This window comes from Staurois parvus, unplaced genomic scaffold, assembly GCF_062004578.1.
Source record: "Staurois parvus isolate SC_StPar_1 unplaced genomic scaffold, SC_StPar_1.0 ptg000744l, whole genome shotgun sequence".
NCBI lineage: Eukaryota > Metazoa > Chordata > Amphibia > Anura > Ranidae > Staurois > Staurois parvus.
This window is the reverse complement of record NW_028318540.1, coordinates 724,147-739,178: the sequence shown is the minus strand read 5'-3', so window position 1 is coordinate 739,178 and position 15,032 is coordinate 724,147.

Here is a 15,032-nt window from a genome sequence, read left to right as displayed (position 1 = left end):
CTGCCACGGTGCGTCTGGGTCCTCTGTCTCCTCTTCCTCCTCCTCTACCAGATGCTCCTGCTCCTCCACTCCTGTCCGCTGAGTGGAAAAACCACCCATTTCACTCAATAATTCCTGAGCACCAATGTCCTCCTCTACCTCCTCCTCTTCTTCCTGTCCTGCCCCCACAGGGGTCATGTGGCGTTGAGATCTGTGCGCCACGTCTACCGCACCCTGACCAGCCATTGTTAACAGCATTTGTTCCAGGACGTGCAACAGAGGAATGACGTCGTTCATCCCATAGTCCTGCCGACTCACAAATAGCGTGCCTCCTCAAAGGGCCTGAGCAAGCGCAGGTGTCACGCATGAGCTGCCAATGGCTGACATCTAAGTTACACAGGGGAGTACCTTTATCCGCTTTTAACATCAGGAAATCTGTGATGGCCTTTTGCTGTTCGTAAAGGCGGTCTAACATATGTAGGGTTGAATTCCACCTTGTTGCAACGTCACAGCATGAGGAGTCGGTACAGGGGCCCATGGCAGATTAGGGGCCTGGCAGCAGCTATGGGAGGCCAGTAATCTGCCAGCACCCTATGTCAAAAAATTCAACACACCAGCAGTGTGAGGAGACCTGAAAGTGGCACATGGCATGAGACACTGTGGACCTGGCAGCAGCATGAGGAGGCGGTACAGGGGCCCATGGCAGATTAGGGGCCTGGCAGCAGCTATGGGAGGCCCGTAATCTGCCAGCACCCAATGTCAAAAAATTCAACACACCAGCAGTGTGAGGAGACCTGAAAGTGGCACATGGCAGAGTGTGGCGATGGAGACAACAGCAATGGGAGGCCGTACAGGGACCCATGACAGACTCTGGACTTGGCAGCAGCATGAGGAGGCGGTATAGGGGCCCATGGCAGATTAGGGGCCTGGCAGCAGCTATGGGAGGCCCGTAATCTGCCAGCACCCTATGTCAAAAAATTCAAAACACCAGCAGTGTGAGGAGACCTGAAAGTGGCACATGGCATGAGACACTGTGGACCTGGCAGCAGCATGAGGAGGCGGTACAGGGGCCCATGGCAGATTAGGGGCCTGGCAGCAGCTATGGGAGGCCCGTAATCTGCCAGCACCCTATGTCAAAAAATTCAACACACCAGCAGTGTGAGGAGACCTGAAAGTGGCACATGGCAGAGTGTGGCGATGGAGACAGCAGCAATGGGAGGCCGTACAGGGACCCATGACAGACTCTGGACTTGGCAGCAGCATGAGGAGGCGGTATAGGGGCCCATGGCAAATTAGGGGCCTGGCAGCAGCTATGGGAGGCCCGTAATCTGCCAGCACCCTATGTCAAAAAATTCAACACACCAGCAGTGTGAGGAGACCTGAAAGTGGCACATGGCAGAGTGTGGCGATGGAGACAGCAGCAATGGGAGGCCGTACAGGGACCCATGACAGACTCTGGACTTGGCAGCAGCATGAGGAGGCGGTATAGGGGCCCATGGCAGATTAGGGGCCTGGCAGCAGCTATGGGAGGCCCGTAATCTGCCAGCACCCTATGTCAAAAAATTCAACACACCAGCAGTGTGAGGAGACCTGAAAGTGGCACATGGCAGAGTGTGGCGATGGAGACAGCAGCAATGGGAGGCCGTACAGGGACCCATGACAGACTCTGGACTTGGCAGCAGCATGAGGAGGCGGTACAGGGGCCCATGGCAGATTAGGGGCCTGGCAGCAGCTATGGGAGGCCCGTAATCTGCCAGCACCCTATGTCAAAACATTCAACACACCAGCAGTGTGAGGAGACCTGAAAGTGGCACATGGCATGAGACACTGTGGACCTGGCAGCAGCATGAGGAGGCGGTACAGGGGCCCATGGCAGATTAGGGGCCTGGCAGCAGCTATGGGAGGCCCGTAATCTGCCAGCACCCAATGTCAAAAAATTCAACACACCAGCAGTGTGAGGAGACCTGAAAGTGGCACATGGCAGAGTGTGGCGATGGAGACAACAGCAATGGGAGGCCGTACAGGTACCCATGACAGACTCTGGACTTGGCAGCAGCATGAGGAGGCGGTATAGGGGCCCATGGCAGATTAGGGGCCTGGCAGCAGCTATGGGAGGCCCGTAATCTGCCAGCACCCTATGTCAAAAAATTCAACACACCAGCAGTGTGAGGAGACCTGAAAGTGGCACATGGCATGAGACACTGTGGACCTGGCAGCAGCATGAGGAGGCGGTACAGGGGCCCATGGCAGATTAGGGGCCTGGCAGCAGCTATAGGAGGCCCGTAATCTGCCAGCACCCTATGACAAAAAAAGGAACACACCAGCAGTGTGAGGAGACCTGAAAGTGCCACATGGCAGGGGCATGATTCATGGCGGATTTAGTCAGTTGTGTCAGGAACTGGTGGTTTGAAATCCAGACTAATCCACGCCTGATTCATTTTCACAAACGTGAGTCTCTCCACACTTTGGGTGGACAGTCGTGTCCTCCGCGGAGTTACAATACCTCCTGCCGCACTAAACACGCGCTCCGATGCCACGCTACTGGCCGGGCATGACAGCCTTTCAAGGGCAAATTCAGCTAGTTGGGGCCAAAGGTCAAGTTTCGTTGCCCAGTAGTCAAGGGGATTGTCTACCTCAGTTGGCAGGGTGCTGTCCAAGTAGGCCCAAGCCTGTTGTTTGAGGTCCTGCTCCAGGTCCACCTGATGCTGCTGCTGCTGCGGCTGGTTACTAGTTTCCTCACTGCGCTGGTGAAGAAAGCTACTCATCATCGACTGCAGACTGAGTCAGCCGCTGCTGGTGGAGCTGCCACTGCTCCTACCACCCCACCCCTCCTTTGCTGCCATGGCAGCGGAACGCGAGCGCACAGGGCCCACAGTGTCTGAGGATGGACGTTGGCGCACAAAGGCAGAGACCAACTGACTACATAGGTGGTTTTTATAGTACGTTATTTTGGCCTCCCTCTCAGCAGGTGTGAAAAAGGCCACCATTTTTGAACGGTAGCGAGGGTCCAACAAGGTGGACAGCCAAAAGTCATCCCTCTGTCTGATGGTTCTTATTCGGCTGTCGCTACCCAAGCAACCGAGCATGCTATGGGCCATTTGTGCCAAGGAATGCGAGGGACTCCCTGACTCCATCTCCACAGCATACTGCCACGGTGCCTCTGGGTCCTCTGTCTCCTCCTCCTCTACCAGATGCTCCTGCTCCTCCACTCCTGTCCGCTGAGTGGAAAAACCACCCATTTCACTCAATAATTCCTGAGCACAAATGTCCTCCTCTACCTCCTCCTCTTCTTCCTGTCCTGCCCCCACAGGGGTCATGTGGCATTGAGATCTGTGCGCCACGTCTACCGCACCCTGACCAGCCATTGTTAACAGCATTTGTTCCAGGACGTGCAACAGAGGAATGACGTCGTTCATCCCATAGTCCTGCCGACTCACGAATAGCGTGGCCTCCTCAAAGGGCCTGAGCAAGCGGCAGGTGTCACGCATGAGCTGCCAATGGCTGACATCGAAGTTACACAGGGGAGTACCTTTATCCGCTTGTAACATCATGAAATCGGTGATGGCCTTTCGCTGTTCGTAAAGGCGGTCTACCATGTGTAGGGTTGAATTCCACCTTGTTGCAACGTCGCAGATCAGGCGATGCTGTGGAATTCCGTTCTGCCGTTGCAGCTCAAGGAGGGTGTGCTTTGCGGTGTAGGAATGGCTGAAATTCATGCAAGGTTTACGTGACATTTTAAGGATGTCTTGCAGTGGGATGGTGGATTTTAGGAACCGCTTGACAACCAGATTGAACACGTGAGCCATGCATGGCGCATGGCACAACCTTCCTTGACGCAGAGCAGACACCATGTTCTTTCCGTTGTCGGTCAACATGGTTCCGATTTTCAGTTTGCGCGGAGACAGCCATCTGTCGATTTCTCTGTTCATTACACTGAGAAGTTCCTCCCCTGTGTGACTACGTTCGCCTGGACCTGGCAGCAGCATGAGGAGGCGCTATAGGGGCCCATGGCAGATTAGGGGCCTGGCAGCAGCTATGGGAGGCCCGTAATCTGCCAGCACCCTATGTCAAAAAAATTGAACACACCAGCAGTGTGTGAGGAGACCTGAAAGTGGCACATGGCAGAGTGTGGCGATGGAGACAGCAGCAATGGGAGGCCGTACAGGGACCCATGAGAGACTCTGGACTTCGCAGCAGCATGAGGAGGCGGTATAGGGGCCCATGGCAGATTAGGGGCCTGGCAGCAGCTATGGGAGGCCCGTAATCTGCCAGCACCCTATGACAAAAAATGGAACACACCAGCAGTGTGAGGAGACCTGAAAGTGGCACATGGCAGAGTGTGGCGATGGAGACAGCAGCAATGGGAGGCCGTACAGGGACCCATGAGACACTCTGGACCTGGCAGCAGCATGAGGAGGCGCTATAGGGGCCCATGGCAGATTAGGGGCCTGGCAGCAGCTATGGGAGGCCCGTATTCTGCCAGCACCCTATGTCAAAAAAATTGAACACACCAGCAGTGTGTGAGGAGACCTGAAAGTGCCACATGGCAGAGTGTGGCGATGGAGACAGCAGCAATGGGAGGCCGTACAGGGACCCATGAGACACTCTGGACCTGGCAGCAGCATGAGGAGGCGCTATAGGGGCCCATGGCAGATTAGGGGCCTGGCAGCAGCTATGGGAGGCCCGTAATCTGCCAGCACCCTATGTCAAAAAATGGAACACACCAGCAGTGTGTGAGGAGACCTGAAAGTGGCACATGGCAGAGTGTGGCGATGGAGACAACCCACCGACTGTTTTGCTCGCTGCCAAGCTGCCACCCTCTTCTCCTGATGATGCGGAAGCAATAGCCTGATGACGACGAGGCTGCCAAGTGCGATCAGCCTCATCATCATCAATTAGGGTCTCCGCCTCACTACTAGCCCCCTCTGCTGCGTGTGGGTCAGGAGACAGACCTGTCTCTAGACCGGCTACCGAGCCACTCTCCTCGCCACTACTTCTTCGCCTGGCTGCTGAAGAGGCGGATGTCTCCCCCCGTTCCTGACCGCCCTCTGTTAGCTCTTCCTCACTGTACTGGATGACACCGGGAGCACTGGCCTCTGGCTGCAAATAGTGCTGCCTCGACCCCTTCCTCTGCTGCCACGTCTGCTCGCTCCTAAAACATTGCCTCCTCTGCCACTCCTCTGCATGTTGTCTGACATACTCTTTAATTCAACGATTCTGTGTCCCTGAGTAACAATTCTGTGTCTGTCCCTGAGTAACAATTCTGTGTCCCTGAGTAACGTTTCTGTGGCCCTAAGTAACAGTTCTGTGGCCCTCAGTAACAATTCTGTGTCCCTCAGTAACAATTCTGTGTCCCTCAGTAACAATTCTGTGTCTGTCCCTGAGTAACAATTCTGTGTCTGTCCCTGAGTAACAATTCTGTGTCTGTCCCTGAGTAACAATTCTGTGTCTGTCCCTGAGTAACAATTCTGTGTCCCTAAGTAACGTTTCTGTTGCCCTAAGTAACGTTTCTGTGGCCCTAAGTAACGTTTCTGTGGCCCTAAGTAACGATTCTGTGGCCCTCAGTAACAATTCTGTGTCCCTGAGTAACAATTCTGTGTCTGTCCCTGAGTAAGAATTCTGTGTCTGTCCCTGATTAACAATTCTGTGTCCCTGAGTAATGTTTCTGTGGCCCTAAGTAACAGTTCTGTGGCCCTCAGTAACAATTCTGTGTCCCTCAGTAACAATTCTGTGTCCCTCAGTAACAATTCTGTGTCCCTGAGTAACAATTCTGTGTCTGTCCCTGAGTAAGAATTCTGTGTCTGTCCCTGAGTAACAATTCTGTGTCCCTGAGTAACGTTTCTGTGGCCCTAAGTAACAGTTCTGTGGCCCTCAGTAACAATTCTGTGTCTGTCCCTCAGTAACAATTCTGTGTCTGTCCCTGAGTAACAATTCTGTGTCTGTCCCTGAGTAACAATTCTGTGTCCCTCAGTAACAATTCTGTGTCCCTCAGTAACAATTCTGTGTCCCTCAGTAACAATTCTGTGTCCCTGAGTAAGAATTCTGTGTCTGTCCCTGAGTAAGAATTCTGTGTCTGTCCCTGATTAACAATTCTGTGTCCCTGAGTAACGTTTCTGTGGCCCTAAGTAACAGTTCTGTGGCCCTCAGTAACAATTCTGTGTCCCTGAGTAACAATTCTGTGTCTGTCTCTGAGTAAGAATTCTGTGTCTGTCCCTGATTAACAATTCTGTGTCCCTGAGTAATGTTTCTGTGGCCCTAAGTAACAGTTCTGTGGCCCTCAGTAACAATTCTGTGTCCCTCAGTAACAATTCTGTGTCCCTCAGTAACAATTCTGTGTCTGTCCCTGAGTAATGTTTCTGTGTCTGTCCCTGAGTAACAATTCTGTGTCTGTCCCTGAGTAACAATTCTGTGTCTGTCCCTGAGTAACAATTCTGTGTCCCTGAGTAACGTTTCTGTGGCCCTAAGTAACAGTTCTGTGGCCCTCAGTAACAATTCTGTGGCCCTCAGTAACAATTCTGTGTCCCTCAGTAACAATTCTGTGTCTGTCCCTGAGTAACAATTCTGTGTCTGTCCCTGAGTAACAATTCTGTGTCCCTCAGTAACAATTCTGTGTCCCTCAGTAACAGTTCTGTGTCCCTCAGTAACAATTCTGTGTCCCTGAGTAACAATTCTGTGTCCCTCAGTAACAATTCTGTGTCCCTGAGTAACAATTCTGTGTCTGTCCCTGAGTAAGAATTCTGTGTCTGTCCCTGAGTAACAATTCTGTGGCCCTAAGTAACGTTTCTGTGGCCCTAAGTAACGTTTCTGTGGCCCTAAGTAACGATTCTGTGACCCTAAGTAACGTTTCTGTGGCCCTAAGTAACGTTTCTGTGGCCCTAAGTAACGGTTCTGTGTCCCTCAGTAACAATTCTGTATCCCTCAGTAACAATTCTGTGTCTGTCCCTAAGTAACAATTCTGTGGCCCTAAGTAAAGTTTCTGTGGCCCTAAGTAACGTTTCTGTGTCCCTAAGTAACGATTCTGTGGCCCTAAGTAACGATTCTGTGGCCCTAAGTAACGTTTCTGTAGCCCTAAGTAACGTTCCTGTGGCCCTAAGTAACGGTTCTGTGGCCCTCAGTAACAATTCTGTGTCTGTCCCTAAGTAACAATTTTGTGGCCCTAAGTAACGTTTCTGTGGCCCTCAGTAACGTTTCTGTGGCCCTAAGTAACGATTCTGTGGCCCTAAGTAACGTTTCTGTGGCCCTCAGTAACAAATCTATGTTCCTCAGTAACAATTCTGTGTCTGTCCCTAAGTAACATTTCTGTGGCCCTAAGTAACGGTTCTGTGGCCCTAAGCAACGGTTCTGTGGCCCTCAGTAACAATTCTGTGTCCCTCAATAACAATTCTGTGTCTGTCCCTAAGTAACAATTCTGTGTCTGTCCCTAAGTAACAATTCTGTGGCCCTAAGTAACGTTTCTGTGGCCCTAAGTAACGGTTCTGTGGCCCTCAGTAACAATTCTGTGTCCCTCAATAACAATTCTGTGTCTGTCCCTAAGTAACAATTTTGTGGCCCTAAGTAACGATTCTGTGGCCCTCAGTAACAAATCTGTGTCCCTCAGTAATAATTCTGTGTCTGTCCCTAAGTAACAATCCTGTGGCCCTAAGTAACGTTTCTGTGGCCCTAAGTAACGATTCTGTGGCCCTCAGTAACAAATCTGTGTCCCTCACTAACAATTCTGTGTCTGTCCCTTAGTAACAATTCTGTGGCCCTAAGTAACGATTCTGTGGCCCTCAGTAACAATTCTGTATCCCTCAGTAACAATTCTGTCTGTCCCTGAGTAACAATTCTGTGTCCCTAAGTAACGTTTCTGTGGCCCTAACTAACGATTCTGTGGCCCTAAGTAAACGTTTCTATGGCCCTAAGTAACGATTCTGTGGCCCTAACTAACGTTTCTCTGTCCCTAAGTAACGTTTCTGTGTCCCTAACTCTCTCCCTGCATACAGCCAGGTCTGCCTCTGTTGAATGACTGGAGGCAAATGGAGAATTCTAAAATGGCCGCTATTTATAGCTCGACCATTACACTGTGCTGGCTGGCTGGCTGCTGATTGGCTAATGCAATCACATGTCATGAATGAATGCATTATGGGTCAGCGCGCCTTGTCTGCGCACCTTCCCAGACATCCCCGCTCCGTCGCCGCACATGTCGCCGCCATTTTAGGAAAAATTTCGTAATATTCGAAACGAATTCCACTTCGCCTACTTCGATTCGCTCATCTCTAATCTCCACCATTGATTCCCCTAGTTTTTTCCAATCTGGGACTCTGTGTGCTTTCTGCTGCTGCACCACACTGCACATAACCCACATGTTTACTTTGGGCTGGCAGCACACCATGCATTAGGATCTTTTATACATGCCACTTCCTGAGAGTACCATTTCTGGCTGCACACTTACAGAAACTGGGCAGTGCTTGTTCTTAGCACACTGTACAGTGGTAGTGCTGGGATTTGTGTAGATCTATCCCCCACTCTAACCATTTCTGCTCCAGATAACCTTTTAAAACTGCTCTGGGGAGAAACCAGTGGGGCACCGTCTCGGGCAGGCTGTCTACTTGCCTAAATTTGCCTTTCAGCTGTGTGATTGGACACATCTGCTATTGCAAAGCTCAGGTGGAGAGTTTTTAGTTACATCCATAGCCTTATGATCTACCAGAACACCCATATCCTTCTCCACCATTGATTCCCCTAGTTGTACTCCCCCTATTAGTGAAGTGTGATTTTGTCACTCCATAAACTTTGATTGTTGCCTTAGCTCTTTTGATAGATCTGACCCACTTTCTTGGGACTGCTTATGGACCCCCTAAGTAGAAGACTGATTGTAATGAATGCTGGGAGTATAAAGGATTTGTTAATGTAAAATCCATTCCCCAAGTAGTTTATTGAAAGACACATGTCCTTTCCTTCAAGTGATTGCCGGTGTATGCCTTGTTGGCCTGTAGATACATTTAGGATGTTTTATTAGAAAGGTAAGCTTCCTTAATTGTCTTTTGCTTTGCCTAGTGTCCAACATTCTAGAGGCAGCAGCTATAACCATCAATAGAAGACTTAACCAGCCTCAGAATGAATTACTGGTGAAAAGGATTTTGCAGTACAAACAGTGCTCTAAAATTGTTTTGAGTACAAATTTTGAGTAGCATATTTATGAAGTACAGTTTTCCACCAGTCGTCTTCTAGGCCAGCCCTTGAGAGATGGATCTCCTCCCTGCAAACAGGAAGCATGTTTCCCACAGATTCCTAAGGTGGTCCCTCCAGGCTCAAGGTCAGTTATTGTGTTTCCTCCATGCCAAAGGAGACATATTGCCTGATGGACCATGTGTGGGGGGGGGCTCCATCTCTCAAAAGCATCTCCCCGGTGAGAGGACTGGCTGGAGTTGAGAGCCTCTGGTCCAGTGGAGCAGGAGTATCCTTACTAGCAGTAGTTGGTGGAGGGGGTCGGTAGATGCAGCTGCGGTGATCTCTTCTTAGTGGTGGTGACCCCCTCCCCCTCCCGCTGAGCCCAGGTAAGGACATTGGCATGGGTGTCTCCTCTCTCTGGCAGCATGGCTTTAGGCCAGGGATCTCTTCCATCCCAGAAATGATGCCACTTAAATGGGGATGCACACCAGTAGGGATGAGGTCATCAGTGCGTGCGAGGTGGAAGTGGTCCAAACCCTATAAGGCAAAGAAAGGAGGGATGGCTGGATTGGCATTACTAGTGGATGCTAATTAGGAATCTGCTTGCACTCCTATGTAAAATACAATTGGTAAACGTGTGAAGCTGCTAACATCTGATCCAATACCCCAAGATCAAAACAATGCAGAAAAAATACAAATGATGTAGCGCTAAAACACCCAGTTAAAGCGTCAGTGCCTTAGGACATGCAGCATGATGTTAAATTCCTATATGAACATAATACATATATGTGCGTGATGATACTGACAAAATGGAAAACAGATGTGCAACCCCTACACACAGTGCACATATATAAATATAAAGTCCAGTGATCCTGTATCAATATTTGCACTCAAACAGAGTCCTTGGACTGTATGTGGGCCCGCACACCACCACGTGCAATCCGAAATCAGCTGAAGTGGCCTCTCACCTCCTCCCTGCGACCCTGCAGGGCCACAGAGCTTTATCAGATCCCCACTGAGTCAAGGTATGCTTCCTCTTGAGTGGATGGTTGGTATATCCCCAGTATACAGCTTCCACCTCTCCTGTGGTATCCTCCGAGGTGAGCTGAGCAGGATGGACCCCAGCTCAAGCCCCCATGGGATAAAGGAAGCAAAAGACATCCTCCATAGTGTAAAACCGTTTAATAAATGCCGGAAAATAAATGTATAATACACTCACATTTGCCAAATAACATACAAGCTGTTTCCCATAGCATGGGTGTATGCGTGTGGCTGAGGGTGTACCAAGATGGCGCCGCGCCGGAAGTGCGTCACCACGTATTGCCGTCGACGCGTTGCGTCACGTGACCCCGTGACTTCCTTTTTTTTTTATTACTAGTGGATGCCACTTCAGGTAGAGCATGAGTGCCGCACATCCTAAGGATGCAGGGGAATGAACGGGATGATATACATTCTGCACAAGCTCTGGCTAGTCCAAAGCCAGCGGGACACAGATAGGCACCTGGGGGTGTCCTGACTGTTCTTTTTCGGGACAATAGACCAGACATGATTTCTCCTGCGTTCTAGGACCCAGGCGGGTGGCAAATGGATGGAACCAGAACTGGAAAAAGCGACCACCAGTGCATATAAGGTTGTGCAGCTCCATACAAGGCGGGGAAGCCCGACCAAAACTGCAAAGTGAAACAAAAACGAGAAGCGCACCAACCTTGCGCATTACCTCAGTAACCAAAATGTATTAATTAGAAAATGGTACTCACAAACAGCGAATAAAATCAAGCATGTAAGTCCTCAAAGGGACTTCAAAGATAAGGGGCCAGCACGAATACCATCATGGGGGTAGACATTGAGTACAGCTGACGCGTTTCGAAGGCTATGCTACGCGTTCTTTTTTGGGGGCAGAGTGGCTAGGTGCAGTTTATGCCCTAGCAGTCTGGAGGCATTGCAGTTGTGTAGTGTTTCACTGGGTGAGCACCACCTTGGCAGTAGAATTACATGTTCACCACCAGGATTCATGTTGATGTTGCTTCTAAAAGAACCTAAACCCATTCCCAAAAAGCTTTGCATGAGGTGTGGATGCTTTCAGATGCCACTGTGCCATTATGTAAACAGTGTGTCTCACAGTTGTTAAGAAAGGAGGCGAATACCCTTTACACAAAAGGAAGAAGTGCTGATTTCAAACATAAAAGCTCCTGCTGCTCCAATCATTCAGCCCTCTCCTATAGCCTCTCCAAGGTCAGTAGCCTCGGGGTCACAGGACACTGGGTGGGACAAGACAATGAGCCTTGCAACCAGTGATGCTGGTGCATCCAGCTCGGATTTGGAGCAAGAAGAAAGTAGAGAGGAAACAAAGGGCCCCAAGTTTAAATTATCCCCAGATGATGTGGAGGATCTTTTGGGGGCCATTTATAGGACCCTGGAGATTGAGGAAGAGAAGGGTGAGCCTTCCAAACATGATCTTTTAAAATTCTTGATAAAAAGAAATTTAAGGTGTTCCCAGTCCATCAGGTAATGTCAGATGTGGTACTTAAAGATACATAGACTACATCTTTGTCATTTGGGATGATCCTCTAAACACACTGGATGACTTCATGGAGACTATCAATACAAACAAATTCAATCTAAATTTCATTATGACTTATAGTTATGATTCTCTATCTTTTTTGGATATAATTATGATGAAGGATACCAATGGTCATCTAACCACTAGTCTATACCACAAACCCACAATAGGCAATTCGATCTTACATGCATCCAGTTTTCATCCAAAATCCCTAGTCAATTCGATACCATACTGTCAGTATCTGCAACTATGTTGCAATTGTCCAGAATATCATGTATTCAAAATGGAAGCTGACAAATTGAAGGAACGATTTCTTGCAAGGGGATATTCCCCTGCATGCTTAAAGAAAGCATTTACAAGAGCCAAAAATCAAACTAGACATGATCTACTAAATCGAAACAAATTTATTAAAGAAACTAATACAACCAGAATCATCACAAGGTACTCTAACCAGCAAGCTAATATCCACAAAATTGTCCAGAAATACTGGCACTTACTAACTATCGACACTAACATAAGTTATTTTGTGTCAGATAAGTCAGCCTTTACTTTCAAAAGAGTAAGATCAAATGAGATGAGCTAGTTTAAATTGAGTACAAAGGTACCCATTGCGGTGATCCATGCAAACTTGTTAGAACCTTCAAACGTGGGGGCTGCAACTATTGTCAATTCATGGCTATTCGCAAATTTGTAACACTTCAACATGGGCTTAAATTTGAGCTGCAACATTTTGCTAATTGCAAAACCAACGGAGTGGTTTATCTGCTCCAAAGTGAATGCAATTGCTTTTTTTATGTAGGGAAAACAAAGTTAGAGTTCTAGAAGCGGGCATACTGTCACATCACAAGTATAAGAACTTGTAATAAAGATCACCCGCTCAGACAACATGTCAGAAATTTACATGGAAGGATTTTTCCAAAAATACACTTCCTTATTTTAAATCAGTTAATCCAAACCCCCGTGAGGGTGATTGGAACAAAATGCTTCTACAGCGTGGATGGTGGCGGCCGTTGCTTTGGGTGTGACTGTTCAGTCACGGCAATCAGACCAAGGCTTGGCTCTTCTTTGCAATTCAGGCCTCATCCTGGTCCAGTGTTTTTCACCCTCCATGTGCTGGTGACGACTTGATGCGTGATGTCATCCTGCCCCCAGGCGGGTTTGCGCCGCGTTTGTTTCCAGGGGTTAAGTTGCAGCTGTCATTGGTCTATTCCCAGGCTAGGGAATGATAAAAAATTTCCTGTGACACTTGATTGGTGGCTTTTCAATCCCAGGGGGTCCTTTCTGTGCAAGGACATACCTACAAGCCAAGTGGTGGTGGAGGAACAACATATATTTGAGTCAGGGCCTGGTCTGGTGTTTCCCGATTTCTCAAAGACTGACGACTGATGCAAGCAGATGGGGCTGGGGGACCCATCTAGAAGGCTGGCCAGCCCAGGAGAAGTGGACACAGGAAGAAGCCCAAGCGTCCTCAAATTGGAGGGAGAATTTGGCGGTAGCCAGAACAATATCTTATTTTCAGGACCAGCTCAGGGAACATAATATAATAGTCCTGTCTGGCAATGCAACCACAGTAGCGTAGGTGAACAAGCAAGGGGGCACCACGTGCCCATACTTAATCATGATTTTGAATCAAATCTTCTTGTGGGCAGAAAAGAACTTATTTTCTCTGTCTGCGGTTCACCTAAAAAGGGATCACAATTAAGTGGCGGATTTCCTCATCAGGAATTTTCTCAAGAGGAGTGGGAATTACACCCAGACGTGTTTGCAGGCAATGCTGCACACTGGAGAACTCCAGATATACTGTAGACCCATTTGCCTCCAGGGAGAATGCAAAAGTGGATTTTTTTTATTCACTAAATCTCTGAGATCTAGCACTGGGGATTGATCCTCTTCAAAATTGCTGGAATTTTGTGAAATTTTATGCTTTTCTCCTTGATTTCACCATTTTGGTCCAAGAGGACTTGATTTTTGCAGCTTCTTGGTCTTGGCCTCTTCCTCCCAGAGAGGACATGATCTGTCAAGGGCCATTGCATCATTCCAATTTAGGAAGATTCAATTAGATGGCCTGGCTTCTGAAGATGACATTTTGAAAAAAAAAGGTCTCTCATATAAAGTCATAGCGACACTAGTAAGGATACCAGATACCAGAGCCATCTATAAGAAGATGTGGAAAAAGTTTAACTCTTTGTGCATAGAGAAAGCTAGTCCAGGTATCACTTTGTGCATAGATGAAGCTAGTCCAAATATGGACACGCCAACTATTCTAGAGGTCTTACAGCAGGGTTTTGGAGAAAGGACTAGCACTGAGTACTTTGAGGATACAGACAGTAGACCTGTCTGTATGTCTTGATTGGTCTTTACAAGAAAATCCTCTAATCCCCAGGTTCTGTTGGGTTGTGAGTAAAAAGAAACCATCTAAATCTTGGAAATATCCTAGCTGGGACTTGTTGGTAGTGTTAAGAATTGTCATCAAGCCCCCTTTTGAGCCTCTACATGAGACCTGTTAACATTGCAGATGGTCTTCTTGGTGGCCATCTCTATGGCCTGAAGAATAGGGGACATTCAGGCTCTTTCTGTCAGAGAGCCTTTTTTAAGGATTTTTGAGGACAGAGTAATCCTGCAGACAGACCCAGGTTTCATATTGAAGGTGGCATCAGACTTTCATAAGTCTCAAGAAATAGTGCTGCCGTCATTCTGCAGTTCGCCTTCCAACAGTAAAGAACAAGAACTGAGTCTCCTGGACATCAGAAGGTGTCTACTAAGATATCTGGAGGTTACACAGAAATTCAGATCTTCAGATGCCCTATTTGTCCTGTACATGGGCAAGCAAAAGGGGAAACAAACATCTAAAAGCATCTTAGGCAGGTGGATTAAGGCCATCGTGGAGGACTATAGAGTGATCCAGATCTCTCCACTGCAAATTCTAAGAGCACATTCTATTAGGGCAGCCATTTTCAATAAGGGTGCCTTCAGGTTTCCTCAGAGATGTCTTGGCAAAATGCCTAAAAATTGCCCCAAATTGTATATAAGCCAGTGGCCTAGAGCAGGAGTCTCCAAACTATGGTCCTCCAGATGTTGAGGAACTGCAAGTCACCGGAAGCCTTGCAAGACTCTGACAGCCACAGGCAAGACTCCCAGAGGCATGATGTGACTTGTAGTACTTCAACAGCTGGAGGGCCATAGTTTGGAGACCACTGGCCTAGAGGATGGATCAAGAATGGGTGGAAAGGGCAGGTGCTACTCCGGAACAGATATGCAAGGCAGTAACCTAGTCAAGGTTCTCCACCTTTGTCCAACATTATCGGTTGGACCTGATTACCAGCCAGGAAAAGGCTTTTAGTTC